This window comes from Pleurodeles waltl, chromosome 1_1 (genome assembly GCF_031143425.1).
Source record: "Pleurodeles waltl isolate 20211129_DDA chromosome 1_1, aPleWal1.hap1.20221129, whole genome shotgun sequence".
Classification (NCBI taxonomy): Eukaryota; Metazoa; Chordata; class Amphibia; order Caudata; family Salamandridae; genus Pleurodeles; species Pleurodeles waltl.
The window spans coordinates 231,626,156-231,649,560 of NC_090436.1; the positions used below are offsets into that span (position 1 = coordinate 231,626,156).

The window sequence follows — 23,405 nt, forward strand, 5'->3', positions numbered from 1 at the left end:
CCAGATCGGCGGTCTTGCAGAGCCCTGTGATCCACAGTCTCCATCATCCACACTTTTTGGCCTGGCTGAAATGTCTGGTGATATCAGCGTTTCATGTGCTCCTTTCTGCCTTCCAGATTCTCCTGGGTGAGCTTCCAGAAGTGCACTGTTTGGTTGCAGAGGGTCAGCATGTTGCTGACCACATTCTGGAGGGCCCTCCTGGGAGCTTGCTACCAGCTCTCTGTCACTAAACTGAGAGTCCATCTCACAGGGTGCCTTTACAGAAGTGCAAAGGGGCTGAAGCCAAACCCTTCTGTGGTAGCTCCCTATAGGCAAAAAAAGCATGGCAGAAGAACATCCTATTTCAGCATCATGGGTTCTGGTGGACTCAGAATCATGCCTTTTAGGGTTCAGTTGAATCTTTCAACCAACCCATTGGCTTGGGGTTGGTAAGAAGTGGAGAACTCGTAGGGTACTGCACACTCCTTCCACATGGCCTTCATGTAATTGGACATGAAGTAGGTACCCCAATCAGATACCACCTTCTTGGGAAACGCCACATGGGTAAAGATCCCTACCATTGCCTTGGACACTGCAGGTGCAGTCACAGTCCTTAGGGGGATAGCTTCTGGGTACCGGGTGGCATGGTCCACCAAGTCTAGAACACATCTGTTGCCCATGGCTGTCTTGGGATCCAGTGGCCCAATTAAGCCGATGGCCACACTCTCAAAGGGGGTGCCCACAACAGAGAAAGGTTCTAGGGGGCCTTACACTTCCCCTTGTCTGGCCAATCACCTAGCAAGTAGGAGAGGGCCTACAGAATGCACCTGAAGCCTTCCTCATTTATGTGGGTGACAAGACTGTCAAAGGTCTTGCCTTGCCCCAAATGACCTGCCAGTGGCATGTCATTAGCCAGACCCAGTAGGAAGGTGCTATAACCTGATGTTGTTGTGATGCATCCTCTCCATGGTTACGTAGTTCCCTTCTGCTCAGCCAGTGTGAGTGATGGAATGGAATGTTGCAGGAGTGCTTGAGGGGAGAGACTAGCAGTTGGTGAGAGTGGGCTGAGCAGTAGGATGCTTCTCCTTGTGGGGCATTTACTCAACTACTTAATTACTTTTAACTTGAAACCTAAGAGTCTTTATCTTAGCAAATGTATGTGGCTAGCTATGTGAATTCCTGCCTACAAGAGTGGTATCTTCATTTATAACAGTGTTGATGACTGGAAAACAAACCTATGCGTGAGGAGGATCTTGAAGAGAAGGCAGATTGGAGATTAAGCATTGAACTGAGGAAACAAAAAGAAATACAGATCAGCAAATGAAAGAAAAAGAAGTGCCCCACCAGTGTCTATTACAACAGACAGCCATATCATTCTAACAGCTCAATTATACTAGACCCAAACTTTACTCAACTGTTTCTCCATTCATGTTTCAATCAATCAAGGATTTGTAGAACACGGCTAGTCACCCATAGGGTCTCAAGGCGCTGTATGTGGTTGTGCTGCTCAATCAAAGAGCCAGGTCTTGAGGTCCTTCCTGAACTGCTTCAGTGATGCGGTCTGCCTAAGCTTGAGAGGTAGTGCGTTCCATGTCCGAGCTGCTAGGTAGGAGAAGGATCTTCCTCCTGTTGTACTTTTCCGGACTTTGTCGTCGGCTGCAAGGGAGAGCTAGGACGACCGGAGACATCTGTTGCTTATAGAAGGTGAGGCGGTGAGGTATGCTGGTCCTATGTTCTGCAGTGCCCAATGAAGACCAGATGCTCTGATAAGGAAGACATTGCTGCCTGCTGATCCATTTAGGAGAGGTATAAAATTGCAATTGTCTTTCTTGCAGGTTTTCCTTTTTTCATTTTAGAAAATCCAGCTGCATGGTTTTAGTTAGGGCCACAGTTAGATGTTTCCCAAATTTATTTTTGTCTTATTTTTATTTTTGCATGAAGTCCGGACATGCTTTCCAATTAGAGTAATAGTTAGGGATACCTGATCCAATGTCTAAAATAAATTGTTTATTAATTGTTTGCAATTAATTTTTATCTGTGATACCTAAGTGTATACTGTTTCTCTTTTCCTCTTGATTCTGTTGTTATTCTGCATTGTTTTTTTAGAGTGTGTAATGATAAATGATTTGGCTAGATTATTTAGATGTTTTGGGGAGCCTGTGATGTTTTTGTACTTTTTTCATTCGGTCCTGCGCATGATTTATGTGATCTTAGGTTTGTTTAGCTAAAGGGCAATACATTTATAAACTTTACCAAACTGGTGTGGTGATTCATGGCCATATAGGTCATGGTGCATATAAATTACTGTTTCTAAATTGAATAATTTGAATATTCGGATGATATATTTGATGTTTATTGGTTCACAGTGTCTGATTGGATGTTCTCTCACTCCTGTCTGAGTCAAAAGATCTGAGTCGACCTCTGAGGGTAATAGCTGACTTACCCTATACGTGACATCTTATCATAAATAAATACAATAATATAAGCTCTGTCACACCCAAACTATTTATGATTATGTAGTTCCCTTCTGCTCAGCCAGTGTGTGTGATGTAAGAGAAAGTTGAGGAGTGCTTGAGTGGAAAGAGTAGCAGTTGGTGAGAGTGGGTTGAGCATGAGGGTTGTAGTATGCTTATGCTAGTAAGCGTGTTTCAAATAGAACAAGTCTATGATCTAATGTAGAACTCCTCTTGAGACGTTCGATTGACTCCTCGTTCCACAGTGTCAGTTATTCTGTGGATGTGGAGGTGATCAGAGGCCTTGGTTGTAAGCTTGTTCTTCCCTTGAACTTTTCCGGAATAAATCTTGTGTGCACATAAAATTCTTAACTGGACTTCCTTTGTTTCCTGTATCATTACAACATCAAGTACCAGGAGTGGGGTTGAAAGAAGATTCTTCAAACAACGAACTCACTGCCGAAAAGAAAAACTTAGAGGAAAGAAAAAAACTTACCTTCGCGTTCAAAACAGTGAGCTTCGATTATATGTGGCTGATGTTGTGGAGTGCAGGATTTGAAATTGCGGCACAGTCTTGAACTTGTTGTTGCTCTTAAAACTGTGCGTTCAACCTGAAGCATGTGCATTTTGAAGTGACGCGTGCATCATCACACGCGTGTCTGAAGCTGTGCGCACGTTCAACCTCATGCGCAGCGCATCCTGGGACATAATGGAAACCACGACGATGCGCTTTGAGTTAAAGCTGGGTGCGCATTCATTCCCACACGCAGTGCATCCTGGGATATAATTATTTAAAAAAAAGAAGAGAAAAAAATAAATAAAGAGAAGAAAATGCTTTGAGTTTTGAGTGCAGGGCATTCTGAGAACTCTATGAATAGAGACTCATCAGCTCTTCGTTTTGGCAGCCATTTTGAATTGGGACACTTAGTCAATTTACATAAAACTCATCAGCTCTTTGTTTTGGTTGCAATTTTGAATTGGGACACTTAGTCCATTAAAAAATATATATATATATATAAATAATAAAATATAGTAAAATACATAAGAGGTGGATTTTAACTAATTGTTTGAATGGCGACATCACAAGGAGTGATTCAACCACCACCATTTTTGCAAAAACACAGTAAACCTGACATTAAATGGAAGGAGCGGTTACGTATTTTTTAAAATTACATCACTGCTATTGACACAATTGAATATTCGCCGATCGGGAAGATGGCCTTGCCTTTCAATCATGTAGGTATAGCTGGACAAAAAGTTTTTGATAACCTTCTGGTTATACTTGCCCCTACTAATGAAAACACTCCCTGGAATGTGTACTTGGAAGCAAAGAAGCCTATGTACAAGCAGTATTCAGAAGAACCAAGCGTTCTTTTGGAAAGACATAACTTTTTCAAATGTAGACAATCCTGTGACAAGTCTGTGGAGGAATACATTGCCACATTAAAAGTTTTGGCATCCAGATGTGATTTTGAAAATAGTGTGGATATTTACATAAGGGATCAGTTTGTCTTCAATTGCTTTTCAAAGAAAATACAAGAAAGACATTTGACTTGCAGAAACCCATCTTTAATAGAAACTATAGACAAAGCAAAGCATATTGAGAGGTCTATTGTTACTACCCAAGTGATGTCAAACCATGGGGAAGAACACCAAAGTCAGAGCGGTTTGTCTCCTATTAATTGTTTTTCAAATGAAACCTCATCTATATGTGCTTTGAGGAAGGAAAACAAATTCTGGAAGAACAGCAACACTTGCTATAGATGTGGATCTAAGAATCACATCGGAAATTCTTCATTGTGTCCAGCACAAGGAAAGAAATGTAACAGATGTCACAAAATAGGTCATTTTCAGTCTGTATGTAGAGCATCGGTGGGAGTCTACAACAAAACGAAGATCAACAGTCTCAGCTTACCTGATGAGGAAGAAAATGTACAAGACTATCGGGATACATTTTCAAAACTGCTATTGACAATAGATTTGGACTCAAGAGAAAAAAATATTTTAGTTGTTGAAGAAAGTAATACTTTATGGGGACCTCCATTTGTTGACTGTTGCGTGATCAGCCTGCTATCTATTCTACCCTCCCACCTTTCCCCCAGGACCCTGAATAAGTGTGAATCCGCCCGCAATTGGCCTAGTATCCGGGAAAGGTTGCTTTCATCATCAGTTTGTAGGGGGTAGGGTAGTAGGGATCCATTGAAAGGTGCAGGGAAGTTTTGGCTCACGGGGTCTGTGAGTACAGTGACAACTGACCTGCCGGATATCAGTGCACCACGCTAGGGTGCTGAGGGCGAGTGTGTGAGAAAGTGAGCTATTTGAGTCTGCCTGATATCTGTGGCACCACGCAGCAGTGTGGAGTGAGTGTTTGGGAGTGATTGCCTGTGACTGACTATACCATATAGCAGTGTTGCATACACATTGTTTGCTTGCCAAAAGACTATCATGGTTGACATTGGTTCTTTCCTGTGCGGCTTAAGCCATGGAGCTACTTAAAAGTGCTGGAATTATGTGTGTGTACACATTGCTGCTAACATTGTGAACCGGGGTGCGCCCTAGAACTGTGCGATACAGAATTGGGATACTTGCTGGAACGGGTTTAGTGCTAACAATGTTTTGCACTTCATGAGGGTGATGGGAGGGAATATAGGATTCTTCCCTAGTGTACATATTGCTAATATTGTTTTCAACGCTGTTGGGCCTAGTACTATTAATGACATTTCTGAATGTGATTTATGCCCAGATTTAGATGATGTTCTGGTTTCGTTAACTAATGCATGTGTTGCCTGCAAACTTCCTTTATATATGACACGCTCAGTGTATTTACTGTGCAAGAGTGCTGTGCCAATGCTTTACACATTGCCTCTGTGATAAGCCTGACTGCTAAGTGTCAAGGTACCCAAGGGTGAACGCAGTTTATATAGTGAGTGTAATCATTCACCCCTGATTGGAGTGGTAGGTTCTGCCTGGGTAGGGCCTCGCCTAAGTTAACCAAAACATACTGCCTCCAATACCCAATGTTTATACTTCCTGGTATTATCAGGCATGTGGTTCTCTATACCATCTCTCTGCCACTCCAGAAAACTGGGCTAACCTCTAATCTGTCCCCTAAACTTGCTGAGACAATCTTCTCCCCAGGTGCTACACTAGTCAACCCCAGAGACTGCCCACTGGTGGGGGACTGTGCACGCTTAGGACACTTGGCATCCCTTGTGTAGTGTCTTTCCTTCTGACACTCATAACACTTAGGGGTGCCGTCCCTGCAGATCCACTGTCAGGGAACCATTTATTTTTCCTGTTGGTATGGGGATGGGAGCCCTGACACAAAGAACTGTTTTGGAGCCATTTAGAAAACTCCTTGCTTTTGTTTTTGTCCCCTCACCTTATGGTGAGGACCCTGCCCCCCCTTGTGGTGATCTCCCTCCAGATGCCTTCTTGTGGTTCCGGGTGCTGACCCAGCAATCCGCCTCCTTAGCAAGCTCCCTGGGATCAGAGAGCTTACTGTCAACAAGGTGTTTGTGCAGAGCTAGAAAGCAAAGACTGAGCATATGATGTTTTGCAAACAAAGCATACAGCTCCTGGTAATTCTTTATCTAACTGCCCTTCACTCAACCATCCAGTGCCTTGCATAAGGAGTCAATACAATGTGCTTGAAATGAATCATGTACTCAAGCAGCCAATTTTCTGAAGGGCCTATCAGCAATTCAGCGGTCCCTACTTTTTTTTACCAACCTTTCTGACATAATAGTAAATATCCCCTTTCTAATTTGTTAGTCGGATCACTTTGTGATCCCTTTCTCCATCCCTAAAATAGGAAATAAAAAATCTAAAGTACTGCAATCAAGGATTACCTGATAGTGGTCTAAATTGGACACCTCAAGCTAGAAAACGGCCTTGCGTAGCTCCTCTCCCATATTATCTGGAGATACCTCCTCATTGTACTTAGTTTCTGAGGAAGGGTAATCACTGTTTTAGATGTGTCAATCCCTCTAAAAACCAGCAAGAAACTGCAGCCATGGGATAAACCCCAATGGTTTTCGCCAGAGCTAAGAGAATTAAAGAAAGAATGTAAAATATGTTAAAGGAAGTGCAGGGTTTACTATGATGATACATGTAAACTATTCCATGAAAAAGCCCTGAAAAATATCAACATACCATGGGTAGGGATCAAATGGACGATCTTGCAGATAGGGTTAGTCAGTCATCAAATTCCCCCAAGGAAAATGATACTATTGTTAATCCTTCTTAAAAACCGACACCTCAGGAGTGAGCCCTCCTTCTGTCTAAAGCATGTTGTGAGCTACTCACTAATCACTTTCTTGAGAAGGTCAGGCTCATCTATGAGGCTCTGTCAGGACTACTAGATCATAACAACAGGACCATTGCAAAGACCTTAGCTAAGAAAATGAAGGTTGAGCTCTTTACTTTCCTTCAATTGGGTAAAAATGAAATTCTATCCATAGCTAGTACAGTTGTTTAATGAGAGCAGGGCTCAGCCTATTGATGTGCAAGTGGGACACTGCCCAGCCCCGCCCCCCACCCTGTCACTTATGGCCTACTGAGGCACACCTAGTCTCTACATTGTGTGGTTGTCTGGGAGGAATATACAAAGACCAATTACCATTCACACTCATTCATGTGACCAAGGAATAGGATGCAGGCACCAAATGTTTAGGGGAAGAAAGTACCAATTTTGTAAAAGTGGCATTTTCAGAATTGTGACTTAAAACCTGATTTTACCATTAAAGAGAACTTACAATTCCTCAGATACTAAACATACGTTTCTACCTGTTCCCAATCTAAAGTTAGTACTCATTAAATGTAATAAGGTAAACAGTGTTAACCTTTGGAAGAGGTAGGCCTCACAGGAGTGAAAAACAAATGTGAGAGTATTTTAATACAGGACATGTAAAACTTAAAAGTATATGCCCTACTTTTTTATTACAATGCACCCTGTCATATGGGCTGTCTAGAGCCTACCTTAGGGGTGACATATGTAATTTAAAGGAAGTTTTTAGGCTTGGCATGGAGGTTATTTCATCTTAAAACAGACTGCAATGGCAGACCTGGGACAGGTTGTAGGGGCTATTAAGTGGGTGGCACAATAAGTGCTGCAGGCATGCTATTAACATTTAATTTACCAGCCCTGGGTATATGGCGTACCACTTTACTATGGACTAGTAAATTAAATAGATACACAGCAATTGTACCATGTATTAGCGAGTGAACAAAAGCACTTTAGCACTAGTTAGCAGTAGTTAAGTGCACACAGTCCTAAGACCAGCAAAAATGAATAAAAAAAATATGTGGATGAAAGAAAAATGTTGGGTGGAAGACCATCCTAAGGCTGACAGGTCTAACACACTGCCTAAATTTGTTACCAAAGACATGAAAAAATGGAAGTGAAAATGTCTTGGGATCCAATCCCTGATGTTCTGGTTAGTTCCTCTACTGAATGCTATGTTGGTGTCAACTTCTTTTCTTTCTAAATTTCCATGCAGATTTCTAACCGAGTTTTATGCTGTTTCTGCATACTTCCAATATATGATCCAAGTGTGTTTCCGTCTTTCCTAATATGTCTTTCTTTCCCGTTAACTTTGATACCCTGGTCTGTCCGTTCTTTCTGTATTTGGTTACATTTGCTCTATTCCCTGCTCCTAAGAATGCAGTCCTACTTTTTCCCTGAACCATTTCTGCATTGTTATGCTTTATTTGATTTGTGTTTGTTAAAATCCAAGTATGTCTATCTTCACATCCTGTTCCTGAATTCCGTCACTCTTGCTGCAGTACCAGTTTCTTAGAAAATGAACTCACTTTTTCCTGAGACCTGCTTCAGCATTCTTTTCTCCTTGCACCAGTCCCTTTGTTGTATCTCTTGCTGTTGAAGATGGCACATTCTGGTTGTCTGAAGCAGGACCCTACCCAGCCAGAACCCGCCACTCTCATCAATGGTGGGTGATTAATCTTACTGTATAGCATGTGCTCACCTTTGAGAAGCATGGCACAGAGCAGTGAGACTTATCCCAGAGGCAATGTGTAAAGCAAAGCACAGTACTTCCCTGCCACAACCATGTTGTGTGGCACAAAAGAAACATCACAAATAGGGTATGCGTAAAAAGACTGTCTTCAACACACACCTTCTTGACACAGTATAGGTATAATATAACTCTTGGCCTATTCCCCAGTTTGCAATGGAAGACATTATGGTGGTCATTATGAGTTTGGTGGTCATGGCCCACCACGCCGGCGGTGGTGGTAGTAGGCCACAGTCCCCTGTTGCCAAAGAATAGTAGGCCAATGCAAAATACAATGCATTTCCACAGATCCCACACTAGATCGTGCACACATCTCTTTGTCACATATATGATGACGCAGCAATGAGAACTTATGATACAAAATCATGCCATGTTGATGACAAAAGTACAATATCCTGGAGGAGGTGACATGAAAATACCCATGTCACAATAGAAACATATCAACAATGTACTTCACCAAGTGAAATTTGTCCCAATAGTGTCATGGAGGTAGTATTAATGCTGCTCAGAGAGGCCACACATTTGGCATGGAAATGGACACTGTAGACATCATGTGCAATATGTCAGGGAGGGATGTCCCCAAAATTCACAATGCAATGAATCAGTAAGCCCTATGGTAATCATCGCTTATATCTGGCACCCCTTACTATGACACACACTGAGTGCATCAGCAGAAGCCATTAGACCCTTGAATGTTGGAGAGGACCTGAGATTTGCAAGTACTTCCACATTTTGGTCATGCAAACCCAGATGTCTGTCTGTGAATGAATACCGGTACCCAAATACATTTGATTTCTACATAACTGCAAGTCACTCCATGATGCATGCCAACAGTCAGGGCACATACCTTATCCGTTACACATGTGAAGTGCACTTTTCCGCCTGACGTCACATCAAGGGCATAGAAACTCACACTGTGGCTCTAAACTCTAGGCCTACCTGTCATGTCCCTCATTGCCACTGCAGCTGTACATGTCAAATGACATGCTATGGTGGGTGAGGGCATGTGTCAGCCAATAAACAATGATGACACACTCCTGTATGTGGCACAACATGAAATCTATCCTCATTGTAAATGACCTATTCCACAAACAGTGTGCCATGCACATATGTGTGAAGGAATGCAGGCATCTTCCCATCAAAAAAGTAGACAGTGTATGAAACTGCAGCTCACAAAAGTTTACTAAAGAGAAAGGGACACATGCTGACATATAGGTACAAGGAATGTTGGCAACAGTGATGGCACATAAATCATGTCAATGGACATTCCCCACATACCAAGAGAAAGTAGTAATCCATAGCTGCATCCAAAGACCAATGTAATCCCTGTCACATGTATGTTGGATATCTTCACATTACAGTTTGCAGTCAGGCACGAGCACCCATCATACGCCAAAGACAAATAGCTTCTGGGTGGCAGATGCTTATATACACATTTACCCATACACATGGCACAGGACAGTGACCCATCACATACCTACCTTTGGCCTGGAACATTGAAAAGTAGTGGTCTGTTGCATAGAAATTACACCCACTACAACAACAAACAGTACTTGACTGATCATTGTACACAGCCATATGTCATCTCTGCAGAGCAAGTGGTTTGTGGAGCCCACCCAGTGGTGCCTATGTGCATGAGCCAAAAGGCAAGGTACATCAGTATACAACACATGACACGTCAACGCAAATAATCACTCATCTCCTGTGTGACACATGGCTCATCCCTCACTGTCACGAGAGCTGTCAGATGTGTTTCATCATTGCAGGCCACAGTGCCTGGCCAGCAACACTGACATATGTTTGTGTCATGCAACCATATGCAAGTTCTTTAGATTATGATGGACCTGTGATCAGGGACTATTGTACTGTCCTCTGTCTGTACCTAGTTTTTTGTGATGTTGGATTACTTTGGTTTGGTATTTGATAATGCTCAATCTGGTGACTCCATTCACTTTTCAGTTAGCCTATTCTACAGGACAAAGTCTGACAAGGCCTTGCCTTCCGTGGTCTGTGGCACTGTACTTTGATATGTGTACCGGGACACAATATGAGTCAGGCTTTCTTGGCTATGACAGCCACAATATGTGGACAGCCTATTTGCTGCACAGTGAAATAAAATGTTTGGTTCGACCAGACACTTGTAGCAATGTGTTTGTGTGTGTGTGTAGTGTTCCTTAGCAGGACACTGTGGGGGTCATTCTGACCCCGGCGGTCCGAGACCGCCGGGGCCAGGGTCGGCGGGAGCACCGCCGACAGACTGGCGGTGCCCCGCAGGGCATTCTGACCTCGGCGGTTCGGCCGCGGTCAGATGCGGGAAACCGGCGGTCTCCCGCCGGTTTCCCGCTGCCCTGCAGAATCCTCCATGGCGGCGGAGCGCGCTCCGCCGCCATGGGGATTCTGACACCCCCTACCGCCATCTGGATGGCGGTAGGGGGTGCCGTGGGGCCCCTGGGGGCCCCTGCAGTGCCCATGCCAATGGCATGGGCACTGCAGGGGCCCCCGTAAGAGGGCCCCACAAAGTATTTCAGTATCTGCTATGCAGACACTGAAATACGCGACGGGTGCCACTGCACCCGTCGCACCTTTCCACTACGCCGGCTCAATTCTGAGCCGGCGTCCTCGTGGGAAGGTTGATTTGCCCTGGGCTGGCGGGCGGCCTTTTGGCGGCCGCCCGCCAGCCCAGGGCAAATCCCAAAATACCCTCAGCGGTCTTTCGACCGCGGAGCGGTATTTTGGTGGGGGAACTTCGGCGGGCGGCCTCCGCCGCCCGCCGAAGTTAGAATCACCCCCTGTATCTGTAACATATCACTCCTTGCATTAGTATTGTGTGTCTTCCTCATTTGCTTCACATGGTCTTACATCTCTACATAGCAAAATGTACAACAGAAGCAAGCAGACGATGATTTTATGATAGGTGGATTTATTGAAAATGTATTTGTGCTTTAAAATTATATTGGGGCATGGTTGAAAAGAACAGTGAAGGGATCAGTCATGGTGGATGGAATCATTGGAGTAGATGCCACACAATTGTAAGTCTTAAGTCCAGTGTACTCTTCCCATAGGAAATGTTAGGTGGTTGAGGAACAGTCAACAGAGTGAATATGTGGCACACAAAGGAGGACCTTTGGGAAGAGGTCACTTGCTGGCAGTAGTCTGCACGTACTGGAGTCTTTGCTGGACTTCCCGCTTGCGTGGTGGTGGGGAATCTGCTGCTACAGAGGCAGGGATTTCTGGGGCAGGTTCTTGTCCTGACAGGGCCTTCCTTCCAGTGTCTGGCACAGATGAAGGGCCGGGTGTTTTTGCACCAAAGGAAGGGGTAGATTGTTGTTGATGATCCCTGATCAGGACACTGTTTATGTAACTCAACACTCCTGTTAAGGAGGCCATATTGTTATTGTGAGCCTCCCACTGTTCATGCATATCTCTATGGCTATCCCTCTGCATCTGCTTGATCTCCTGGAGTTCTGCAAGTACCAGGCCTATCACGCCTTGGGACTCCTGATAGACCCCCAAGAAATGGCTGAAGGTGTCCAGGCCAGGAGCATCTCCAGTGGCCTCACCCCGCTGGCTCACAGAATCCCTCCCATATACCCTACCACATGGGCCTCTGCCCTTGTCACAGGGTGCTCCCTCCCACTGGTTCCAGGACCATCATTGTCCAAGGTGTTGTGCTGCAACTCAGGATATTGGACTGGGGGGCACAAAATGGTAGATACTGTACTAGGGACACTGGTTTGGGGGGTAAATGGCTGACTGCGATGTCAAGGCAACCAGGCTGGAAGGTGTTGATGTGGCCACAGTGAGATTCACTGTTGCAATCTGACCAGGTTGTCCAGACAGGCATGAGTCATCCTCTACGTCCAGACATCCAGAAGTGTCTTCTTCACTGAGGGTTTAATTCATGGGGGTAATGGCACTCTTTTCAGTGGCCTCTGTGTGCCCAGTGACAGGTTGACCTGTTGATATGAAAGATATAATGTTACTGGTTGTATTGTTGTGCCATTTTGCAAAGCCCTTATACATAATTCATTTGCAGGTTTTCCTACTGTAACAGGTACCCACGCTATTGGTTGTATTAACGTAACATTTCTAAAGCATACCAATTCCATTTAAGTCAAGAAGCTGTGGAATTGTGCAGGTCATTTGCAGATGGTAATTACATCTTGCCACCAGTGCAGGCAAAACAGTGGCTGGGCAGAATGTGGCGTTGACCATTTTGAGGCCTAGTTGATTGTCATGCAGGCAGACCCAGATGTTTGTTGCATATGTAATTGGAGTCATCATGTGGTTAGTGCTTTATGTATGTGTCTGCTGCCAATACCCTTCTGGTGATGCATCTTGAGGCCTTTGGGATCCTTGTTTTGCATGCAGGTTAAGGTGTCCTTCCTGACCTCAATATTTTCATCCCGGGTCAGTATATCAAAATGAAGTTAGGTAGCAAGACACATCTCTGAGCTGAGCATGATATATAGCTTGGTCCCTCCCAGGTGAGTAAACTTCAATTGCAAGTTAGCAGGCAAGTGTCTTTGGACAAGTGACCACTGTTATGCTGTTTGGAGTCACTTGAATAGTGCCTTCTGGGAGTTGCAGTCCAGTCACTCTCACTACTTCCCAACACTTGACAATAGGTATCCTCCCGGGTGAGTAAACTTCATTTGGGAGTTCACTAACAGATACATTGAGACAGGTAGATACTGGGCTGGTGACTGGAGTTAGCGAAACAGGGCCCACTGGGCTTTGAAGTCATGTCACGCCCTCTATTTCCCAACACTTGACAATTGGCAACCTCCCAGGTGAGTAGGCTTCATTTGGGAGTTGGCTAACAGATGTATTGGGGCAAGTGCACACTGGGCTGGTGATTGGTGTTCAAGGAACAGGCCCTCCTGTGAGTTGCAGTCATGTTACTCCATGTACAACACACAGTATACAAATGTTATCCTCCCAGGTGAGTACATTTTCATTGAGAGTTACCAAACAAGGGTATTTGGACAAGTAAATAATGGGCTTGTGTTTGAAGTTGGAAATACAGTGCCTCCTGGCCTTGTTAATCATGTCACTCCCTCTACGTCATACATTTGGGAAATGTCATCCCCCCTGAGTGAGTACACCTCATTTGTGAGTTCCAAAACATGTTTTCTGGGGAGGAGAACTCTGGACTGGTGGTTGGAGTGAGAGTAAGAGTTAAAGTCATGTAACTCCCTGTACTACACATAGTATACAAATGTTATCCTTCCAGGTGAGTACACATCAATATAGAGTGGAGATCCAGGGGTCGTTGGAGAAGAGAACACTGTGCTGGTGGTTGGAGTTACAGAAACTGGGCCTTCTAAGATTTGTAGTCTGGTCGCTCCCTCTAGTACACACACTATACAAACGTTAGTCTCCCTGGTGAGGACACTACAATTGGGAGTTAACAAAGAAGGGTATTTGGTGAAGAAGGCACTGGGCAGGCTGTGTGGTGTAACAGTAACAGTGTCTCCTGGCCTTGGTAGTCATGTCAGTCCTTGTACTACACACACTATTCATATGTTATCCTCCCAGTTAAGTACACAACAATTGGGAGTTAACAAACAATGGTATGTGGTGAAGAGGAAACTGGGCTGGCTGAGTGGAGTAACAGTAATAGTGCCTCCTGGCCTTGGCAGTCATGTCAGTCCCTGTACTACACACTATTCATATATTGTCCTTCCAGGTGGATACACTACAATTGGGATTTAACAAACAAGGCTATTTGATGAAAAGGACACAGGGCTGGCTGTGTGGAGTAACAGTAACAGTGGCTGCTGGGAGTTGTAGTCATGTTAGTCCTTGTACTACACACACTTGACAAATGTTATCCTCCAAGGTGGGTAAACTTCAATTGAGAGTTTTTAAACAATGGTATTTGGAGAAGGAAACCCTGGGCTGGTGTTTGGAGTTGCAGAACAGTGCCTGCTGTAATTCAAACACTATACACAGATGTTATCCCCCCAGGTGAGTACATTTCAATTGTGAGAAGCCAGACAGGGGTCTTTGGACAGGTGGACACTGGGCTAGTGAGTGGAGTGACCATGAAGGTGGCAAAAGGTGAGCAGTGAGCATACATGACTGGGCAGTGGGTATAGCAATAGGGAGTAAAAAGACAGTCAGGTGGGTGGGTGAATATACGTGATATTATTGTGGTTCACTTATGTCTTTATAACAGTCACTATCTGTGGTCTTTAGGGTTGGTGATCTCCTCTGTTCTCTTCTCCTTCAGGATTCCCGGTGCCTGAAGATGGTATTGTCAGGAAGACCAGAAAAAGAGGAACGAAAGGCAGGTAAGTCGTGTATCTGTGAACTGATTTGTATTCTTTATCGGGTAGGGAGGGTATGTAGAGAGAGAGAGAGAGAGAGAGAGAGAGCGAGAGAGAGAGTGTGTGTGTGACTGGGGTGATTAGGGTAAATGTTTCCACTCCCGAGGGGAAATAAAGAAAATAGGAATGACTGAAAGGGGGGGTTGATAGGGTCCCGTCCCATCACCTCTGTGGACTTAAGCTCTTTAATTATAGAGCCTTTCTATTTCTGTGCTCCGTGTTTGTTGCTTCTCTTACAATGTGAGATTTCCCTTCCCAAACTCCCCTCCCTGCCTCCCTCTACTCGCCCTCTCCACCCTCTTCCCTTCCCACCATAGACCATAATTTGTCCCTCAGGCAGGACTGTACCTGCTTTAGCCACGTCCCTCCAGGGACGTGGCGGAGGTCAGGCTTCTTGGGACTGTCCTGTCCCTCTGTGGAGTTGTCTCAGGAGATAGGGGTTCCTTTTACCTCAAGGTATGGGTCGAGCCTCTTCTCGTTTTCTCCGCTGTCTCCTTTATTCGTGTTCCCTGTGTCTTTCCTTTCGGCGTCTTTTCCTTCTTCTGCCTGCCGCGCGTGCAGTCCTTCCTCACTTTTGAAGCTCTCGGGAACCCGGATGTCTGGGTTCCCGACTCCGGCGGCTTCAGCTTCAGCTTCCTCCACGTTCTGCGCTTCCGGTCCGTCTTTCATGGGCAGATTTTCGGGAATCCGGATGTCCGGATTCCCGACTTCGGTGTCTTTGCTTCCTGTGGTACCCTCGGGATGCCGTTCTGATTGGGTCCCGATGCTGAATGTAGCCAGTAAGTCAGCCACACGGCTACAATGACATAGCATTTTGGTGACATGTTTCGTGTTGTGACTTACCACACTCCAATCCTCAGGTATTCCTGTCGAGCACTCAGGATGCAGGATGACCAAGAACTTTTCCTCCAAGGGATAGAGTTGCAATGAGGGAGTGGGAGGGTGACTGCCAGTCTTATTCGCCTACAGCTGGTGCCTGGAGACCAGGGAATGGACCTTGCCCCTGAGGTCGTTCCACCTCTTCCTGATGTCCTCTTTTGTGCACAGGGTAGTGCCTACAGCATTCACTATGTTGACTATCCTGTCCCACATTTCCTTTTTCCCTCCGAGAAGAGTATGCTGGACTTGTGCTCCAAACAATTGTGGCTCTACTCTTATGATTTCATCTACCATGACTCTTAACTCTTCATCTGTGAAACAGGGATTTTTGTAATGTGACGTGGGAAGAAAATTATACATTTAGAAGAGTGACAGGGACTTACTAAAGGGGGGCAGTGCAAAAGAGTGTGACTGGGCAAAAGTGTGCGCAGGGTGTTATATGGGAAGGTGAAATAAAATGGTGCCTATTATCTGTGCAGTGTGTCTTTCTGGGTCTCTCTGTGTAAATGCAAAGGATTGTGGTGTGTGAAGGGGTGTGTTTTATAGTGTCCTTTGCAGGTGTGTCTAGTGGGGCAGTGTGTGTCAGCTGTGCTGTTTTCAAATTCGTCCGATGTGCCATTGTGGATTACTTTGGTGACCGCAAACCACTGTGGTTCGGACCAACATGGGTGCCCACCACTGCAACTTTGGGCTTGTAATACGGTCAGTGGTTGGTCGCTGTGCTGTTGGGACTGGAGTTCGGACCGCCTATTTCCGGGCCTCTGCACCACTGCCGGTCTGGCTTTTTTGGTTGGTGGTCAGCGGTCCTGCCTGTATGACTCGTAATAAGATGGTCTGTTAGAGTGCCAACATGGGGGTGTTTTTGGGAACACCAACATTGCGGTCTGGTGGTTTAACCACCAAACCCGTAATGAGGCCAATAGTTCTGATTCAGTCTTCCACTGCATGTCTGCATGGCCTTTAGCGAAAAATCAGTTCCAACCTACTCCACGCTAAGGATTCAGTTCTCTCCTTACTCTTCCAGAGTTCAGGTACTCCCTGGTGTGTATATATATATATATATATATATATATATATATATATATATATCTATATCTATATAGATATATATATATAGCAGTCTCTCCTCCTGAATTCCTTTGCTTCTTATCAGTATTATTCCATCACGTCCTCATAAGATACAGGTCACTTAGTAGCTAAATTAGCATTTTCCTTGCTGATAGTATAATTTCTGAAATATATAAAAGATTATCAGAGGAGTCCTCATGTATTTAGCAGCAGAATAGTAGTTTATATTGAGGGGGAATGCTTATATGCCAACCATGGTCTTGCTATTCCAGTTGGGCAAGATGCAGCTAATGAGAAACATCAGTGCTGAAGCCTGCAACCCATAGTATTGAGTTTCACTTTCAGATGTATTTTCCTCCTTGTTGCAATGTTTATTCCAACCAGGTTTTTCAGCTTTTTATTGTGTTATTTTATGACACGTGGAGGCAGGACTTTGGTTTAGAAATCAAGCTACCCTACATAACGTAATTCCTTCTCCAACATTTTAGTTTTTGTTTTTCAAATGAAATCAGTCTTTTGGTATTCTTCTCAACATACATCTCTGAGAGTGCCTCTTGACGGCATAATACATCAGTTACCTCCCATTTTGGGTATATTTTATGGCACTGTACTTGCGGTGCCCTCCATTGTACCAGTGCGTATGCATTGTTGGGTTTAGGGATGAATAACTACATTTTCTTCTAAAATGTGAACGTTATGGCATCACTGTCTTTATATAGACATACCACTGAATCATGACACATCTGTTGGGGAATTCTGGTCAAGGCTGTTTTTGCAGATTTTACGTTCCCCAGACTGTGCTCAATGTGCAAACATATCACCTTTATCTGCTATTAATGATTAAGCCCAACAAGGCACTGTGGGCGTCAGGGTTGTGCCACTGATGTAGACATGCACTTGTCTGCCTGTTTTACTCTTCATAACCTAGGCAGAGGTGTGTATTTTTCTGTCACTGACAAAACTCTGAAAAACCTTCTGAATCATAAGCATGGACAAGAGTGATTTTACAGCAATGCATGGATACTAATAGTATGCATGCCTTCTTTATTGCTCCCATACACACTAGCAGAAAAGTAAGAACACACAGATGCAAATAATCATAACATCCAGCACATACATGCATGAAACCCTGAAATGATCTTCCTTCTTTTGTTGCTGCTCGGGCACAGGTAGGTACAGTGCTGGATAGCACAAAGTGGTATGTGTGTCAAGGGCATTATACATGTTTGGAATGGTTGTGCCTTAGAGCATCATGTGTGTTTAAGAGGTGGAGGTTGGGCTTGAAGGGGACGGAATGTTATATTAAGGTACTGTGTTTAATCCAAAGCATTTTCTCATTGTGTGTCTTGAGTATGTTTAGCAAAGTGCCTCTGTTCTGTTGGCATCCTGGTTTTTCAGTTGGGCACAGCGGGGAGCAGAAGGTTGTGCAGGGGCGGTTTCTCCTTTAGGGTTAAGCATCTGCGGCCCTCTGAAATTCCTGCACATCTACGCTAAAAATATTAAATAGATCAATTTGTTTGGAGATACGATTGTATCCACCTGCTAGCTTAGTGAGAAACTCTTAATGGATCCAAAGGGGAGGTAGCCAGTGTGGTGGCAACCTCTCCATCGGAAGTCACCCTCCGCCGATCTCCTAATGAGGCCCAAAGTAGGAAAAGTTTTAAAGTGTGTCTAACCATAGTATTTTGTACTGGAAGAATACCCTTCCAGTACAAAATCTATGCTAAACACATGCTCCCACCCTTGCACTATGACGTAAATGCGTGTGTGTGGTGCACGGCTGCTGAAATCAGTGCTGGCGTTAGGGAGAGTACCATATCTTTGTAGATATGGCGCTCTCCTGCCCCCCGTCACTCAAGGCAGCATAGTTTTTGTTTCCTGCTACGCTGCCTTGCCTGGCGGTTTTATTAATATGGGTCTAGTTGTAAGTTGATTGCAACAATTGCTGAAGTGTTTTTATTTGTGAAATTCTCTAATGAGGAGCTGTCAAAAAAGCATGAAGATTGGAAGGATTGGCTAAACCTGTAGAAGAACATTTTGGGAGGGTAGACTGTAGAGGTTGGTAGCAAAGGCTTTTTGTGAGATGGCTAGCCAGCGAGGGAATCAGCTAGATGATTGAATAAATTAATGCCGCTTTTGAATATAGTGTCATGGGCAGTTACTAGGAGAGACCTTAAGGCTATTGGGGGATGAGGAAAGGTAGTGGTCAGCTGAAGATAAACAGCAATTGGTGACGAGGCTGAGGAAGGAAAAATATACTCAAAAGAGGAAGCATATTATAAACGTGAGGTCTAATTTGAGTCAACAGAGGAAATTACATCATGGTCCTGTATCTCTGGATGAGACAATTATACAACGAGTCATTGGAAGAAGATGATATACTTAAAAATAAGGGAAAAAAGGTACATGCTTTTGTGTCATGAAATCAATCCTCTGGAAGTGGGGAAGTGGAGGTGTCCTCTTTAGCTGTTCCCCTGACCTTTAATTCAGATTTGGATGTGTAGGGGGGTAAACAAAAAAGAAAGTTAGACCAAGGACATTTTGATGACAGTGTTAATTGTTTGCTAGACTCTTTGGGAGGTGACGTGTATTATCTACTCTTAGTACAACATCCTTCATTCTTGGGTTATGCAGAGAGATATGTAAGGGTGTGAGGTGAAGGTTCACGTATGAGTGCCCCAGGCCACCTATGTAAGGTAAGACAGCTACCATCATGGAATTGGACATACAGTTCTTGGCATTCTTGAATAAGTCAGGCAGATCCCCAAGAATATGGTTGGACAAAGAGTTAAATAGTTGCCAGCAGGCAGCGGGATATATTGTTAGATATATTGAGCTCACTGTTCTGTTTCTTTTTTCTTAGAAAAAGCTAAGTTTTAGACACACACAGAAGTATTGATATCATGTTTGCTTCCTAACTAGGCTGATATAGTCATGTTATTTTTATTGTGAACAGTGCCATTACATTATGACATTTACAGTGAAAACTGACATATTTCCATTGTTTACATGTAAAACGAGATGACAAGTTTACCAGTAGAGGCTTTTTGACATACACATTTCACAAAAAACATGTGAACAATATTGCTCAGGGGGTTTGGCCATGTGTCGCAGTACACCTAATTTGTATTGGTACATTGAACTGAACCCTTGAATAAGGGGGTTACAAATCGAAGCATTTTGGCTCTTGGGTGAGTAAGGGGGAGGGGGACCTGATAGAAACATTGGGTGCCCAATGTGGGACACTGAGATTATTTGAATTTTTGAGTAGTTTGTGATGACACACTCCAAAAAAATATTATAAACATATGGAGACATCTGCTGTAATATTCATACCCTCCTTCACTGTAATTTGGAACCTCCTGTTTACTGTAGATTTATCAACTGTGACTCTCAAAATGGTATTTCCCCATCTGTGGTCCCTGTGTTTTGAATCTCATGTTAATTGACTCTGTTCATTAAACATGGTAGCCCCTATTGTGATAGGAATACAGTACAGGCAGCAGTTACACAAAATCTCAAAGATAGAAGTTTCCCTGACATAGGTGGTACAGTAAGGTTTGTTGTAGATGAAAATGCTGCATATGCCTTTGCAATGTTTTACTCCTGGCTGGAGTTTGATCCTATAGATGTCAATGCTGGGTGTTTCCACACATGCAAAGCTGAAGCTCTTCCTACAAAATAGCAAGTATAGCATGACTTGGACGTTCCTTTGACCTATCAAATACACCACAAAACCAGTTTGGTGGTCAAATGCCACACACACACATAACAATGTCAGTTTGAGTCCCCTAAGTAATGATGGGCCACTGGCCTGTATTTGCCAGGAATACACCTTTTCCTAATTGTTAGAAAAGGGGTCTCTGGTTAGCAGTTTCCACTCTTTCCAAGCAGTGCTGAGCCCTTTTTTGGCTATTTGGGGTAGTTTGCGCTTAGGCCTTCATATGTTTTTGCCACATAAGCTATCCATGCCTAATTTTCACCCTTTTGTTCTACATCCTAGGGATTCTAAAAGTACCCATAGACTGTGGGTTCCCCTGGAGGAGACCAAGAAATTAGCCACATTACAGCAAACATTTAATTTTTTCTGAAAAATGGGAAAGCAGGGCTGCAGAAGAAAGCATGTAGTTTTTCCCTGAAAATGGCATCAACAAAGGTTTTGTGGTGCTAAAATCACCATCTTCCCAGCATTCAGGAACAGGCAGACTCGAATCAGAAAACCACATTTTTCAACACAATTTTGGCATTTTCCTGGGACATACCCCAGTTTTACTATTTTGTGTGCTTTCAACCTCCTTGCAGTTAGTGACAGAAATGGGTGTAAAACCAATGCTGGATCCCAGACAGCTAAACATTTCTGAAAAGTAGACACAATTCTGAATACAGCAAGGGGCCATTTGTGAGGATCCTTCAAGGTTTCCTTAAACTTCGCACTTGTATAGCGCACTACTCACCCGTTAGGGTCTCAAGGCGCTGTAGGCATACCGCTGTGGAACACCTCCTGGCTTTTTCCTTATGAGTCGCCCACTCCTGGGCAACCCCCAGGGTGAAGCCAGGCATCCAAGCGCTGTCAGGACTGTTGTGATTAAGCAAGCTATTGCCCAGAGTTACAGAGTAGGACCCATTAATTAGATTAGGCACCGAGGCAAGAATTATCTGGTCCAAGGGAATTGAGCCCAAGACCCGCCAAGGCGGGAATTGAACCCTGGTCCCGGGCCAGACCTCTGCATCAGGGTCTGCCGCTCTAACCATTTCCTTACAGAAAATAACAGCTAAAATTAAAGAAATATTGAAATTGAGGTGAAAAAAACAGCGATGTCTGTCTACATTTTCTTCGATAACTTCCAGCTATGGCAGATTTTTTAAAGCAATATTTCATTACGTCTGCTGGACTCCTCTGGTTGCGGGGATATATAGGGCTTGTAGGTTCATCAAAAACCCTAGGTACCCAGAGCCAATAAATGAGCTGCACCTTGCAATGGGTTTTCATTGTATACCCGGTATCCAGCAATTCATTTGGTGAAATATAGCGTAAAAAATAGGTATTTAGGAAACCTTTGTACACAAGATAAGGTGTTGAGAATCAGTGGTTATTTGCACATCTCTGAATTCCGGGGTCCCAATACTAGCATGTGAATTAAAGGGCATTTCTAAAATAGACTTCTTTTTTACCCACTGTCTTGCATTTGGAAGGAAAAAATGTAGAGAAAGACAAGGGGCAATAACACTCACTTTTGTGGGTAGGCCTAGTGCCCGTGCATGAAATGCAACATGGGCACATCACATTTGTACATTGAAATCTGACGTGTTTTTTTGAAAGTGCCTAGTTGTGGATTTTGGCCTCTAGCTCATCCGGCACCTAGGGAAACCTACCAAACCTGTGCAATTTTTTAAATTAGGTACCTAGGGAAATCCAGGATGGGGTGACTCGTGGGGCTCTCACTAGGTTCTGTTGCCCAGAATCCTTTGCAAACCTTGAAATTTGGCAAAAATACACTTTTCCCTCAGAATTCAGTGCTGCAAAATTGTGGAATCTCAGAGGAGCCACAAACTTCCTTACACCCAGCATTCCCCCAAGTCTCCTGATACAAATGGGGCCTCACTTGTATGGGTAGGCCTAATGCCCACAACAGGAAATGCCCCAAAACACAACGTGGACACATCACATTTCCCCAAAGAAAACTGACCTATTTTTTGCAAAGAGCCTAGCTGTGGATGGCCTCTAGCTCAGCCGGCACCTAGGGAAACCTAGCAAACCTAAATATTTTTGGAAACCTATATATTCCTAGGGGAATTCAGAAGTGGGTGACTAGTGGGGCTTGTACCAGGTTCTGTTACCCAGAATCCTTTGCAAACCTCAAAATCTGACAAAAAAACACTTTTTCCTCACATTTCGGTGACGGAAAGCTCTGAAATCTGAGAGGAGCCACAAATTTCCTTCCACCCAGAATTCTCCCAAGTCTCCCGATAAAAATGATAACTCACTTGTGTTGCCTAGTGCCCGTGTCAGGAATGGATCACACAATGGTCAATGTTAGTCCTTACATGAGGGCAACTGTTGACCTTAGGGTGATCCATTCCTGATGCAGATAGTAGGTACAGGCACTCAAGTGGGGTAGCATTTTTATCAGGACAGGTGGGGAAACACTGAATGGTAGGAATTTTGTGGATCCCAGCGTATTCCTGTAGTTTGTGTGACAGCAATGCAAGAAAAAATTGAGTTTTTATTCAACATTTCACATTTGCAGGATATTCTGGGTAAGAACCCTTTGGGGAATTCACACAAGTCACACCTCTACGGACATTCCCTGGTGTCTAGTTTCAAGCAATGTCTGGGTTTGGTAGGTTTCCCTATATGGCCGATGAGCCAGGGACCAAAAACGCAGGTGCCTGTCTTACAAAACCAGGGTGTTTTGTGATAGATAATTTTAATGTCTCCACAAAACTATTTGGGGGTTGGAATTTGGGGCTGAAATAAATTGGGGAGCTCCCAAGAGAGCACTCTTTCTGTGCTTGCCGCCACATGCATCTGCTCTCTGGGTGGGCTAACCCGATACTGTCCCGCTTCACAGACTATTGCTGGAGAAGGGACAGCAGGACTGTCCTCATCACCTCCCTCAGAATCACAAGAAGAGGAGTTGTGGGAAAAATCACCC

General features: G+C 44.2%; 1 protein-coding gene across 2 annotated transcripts in view; it reads right to left on the minus strand.

Annotated features, from left to right (window-relative positions):
* The window catches only part of C9 (complement C9), a 196,807-nt gene that overhangs the window by 154,179 nt on the left and 19,223 nt on the right, over window positions 1-23,405 (minus strand). Inside the window, exon 2 of one of the 2 annotated variants that reach the window (XM_069221361.1) lies at window positions 2,929-3,208. The exons of the other annotated variant lie outside the window; for it this stretch is intronic. The gene's annotated coding sequence lies outside the window, so the exon portion shown is untranslated. The remainder of the gene's footprint in view (window positions 1-2,928; window positions 3,209-23,405) is intronic. 2 annotated transcript variants of the gene reach the window in all.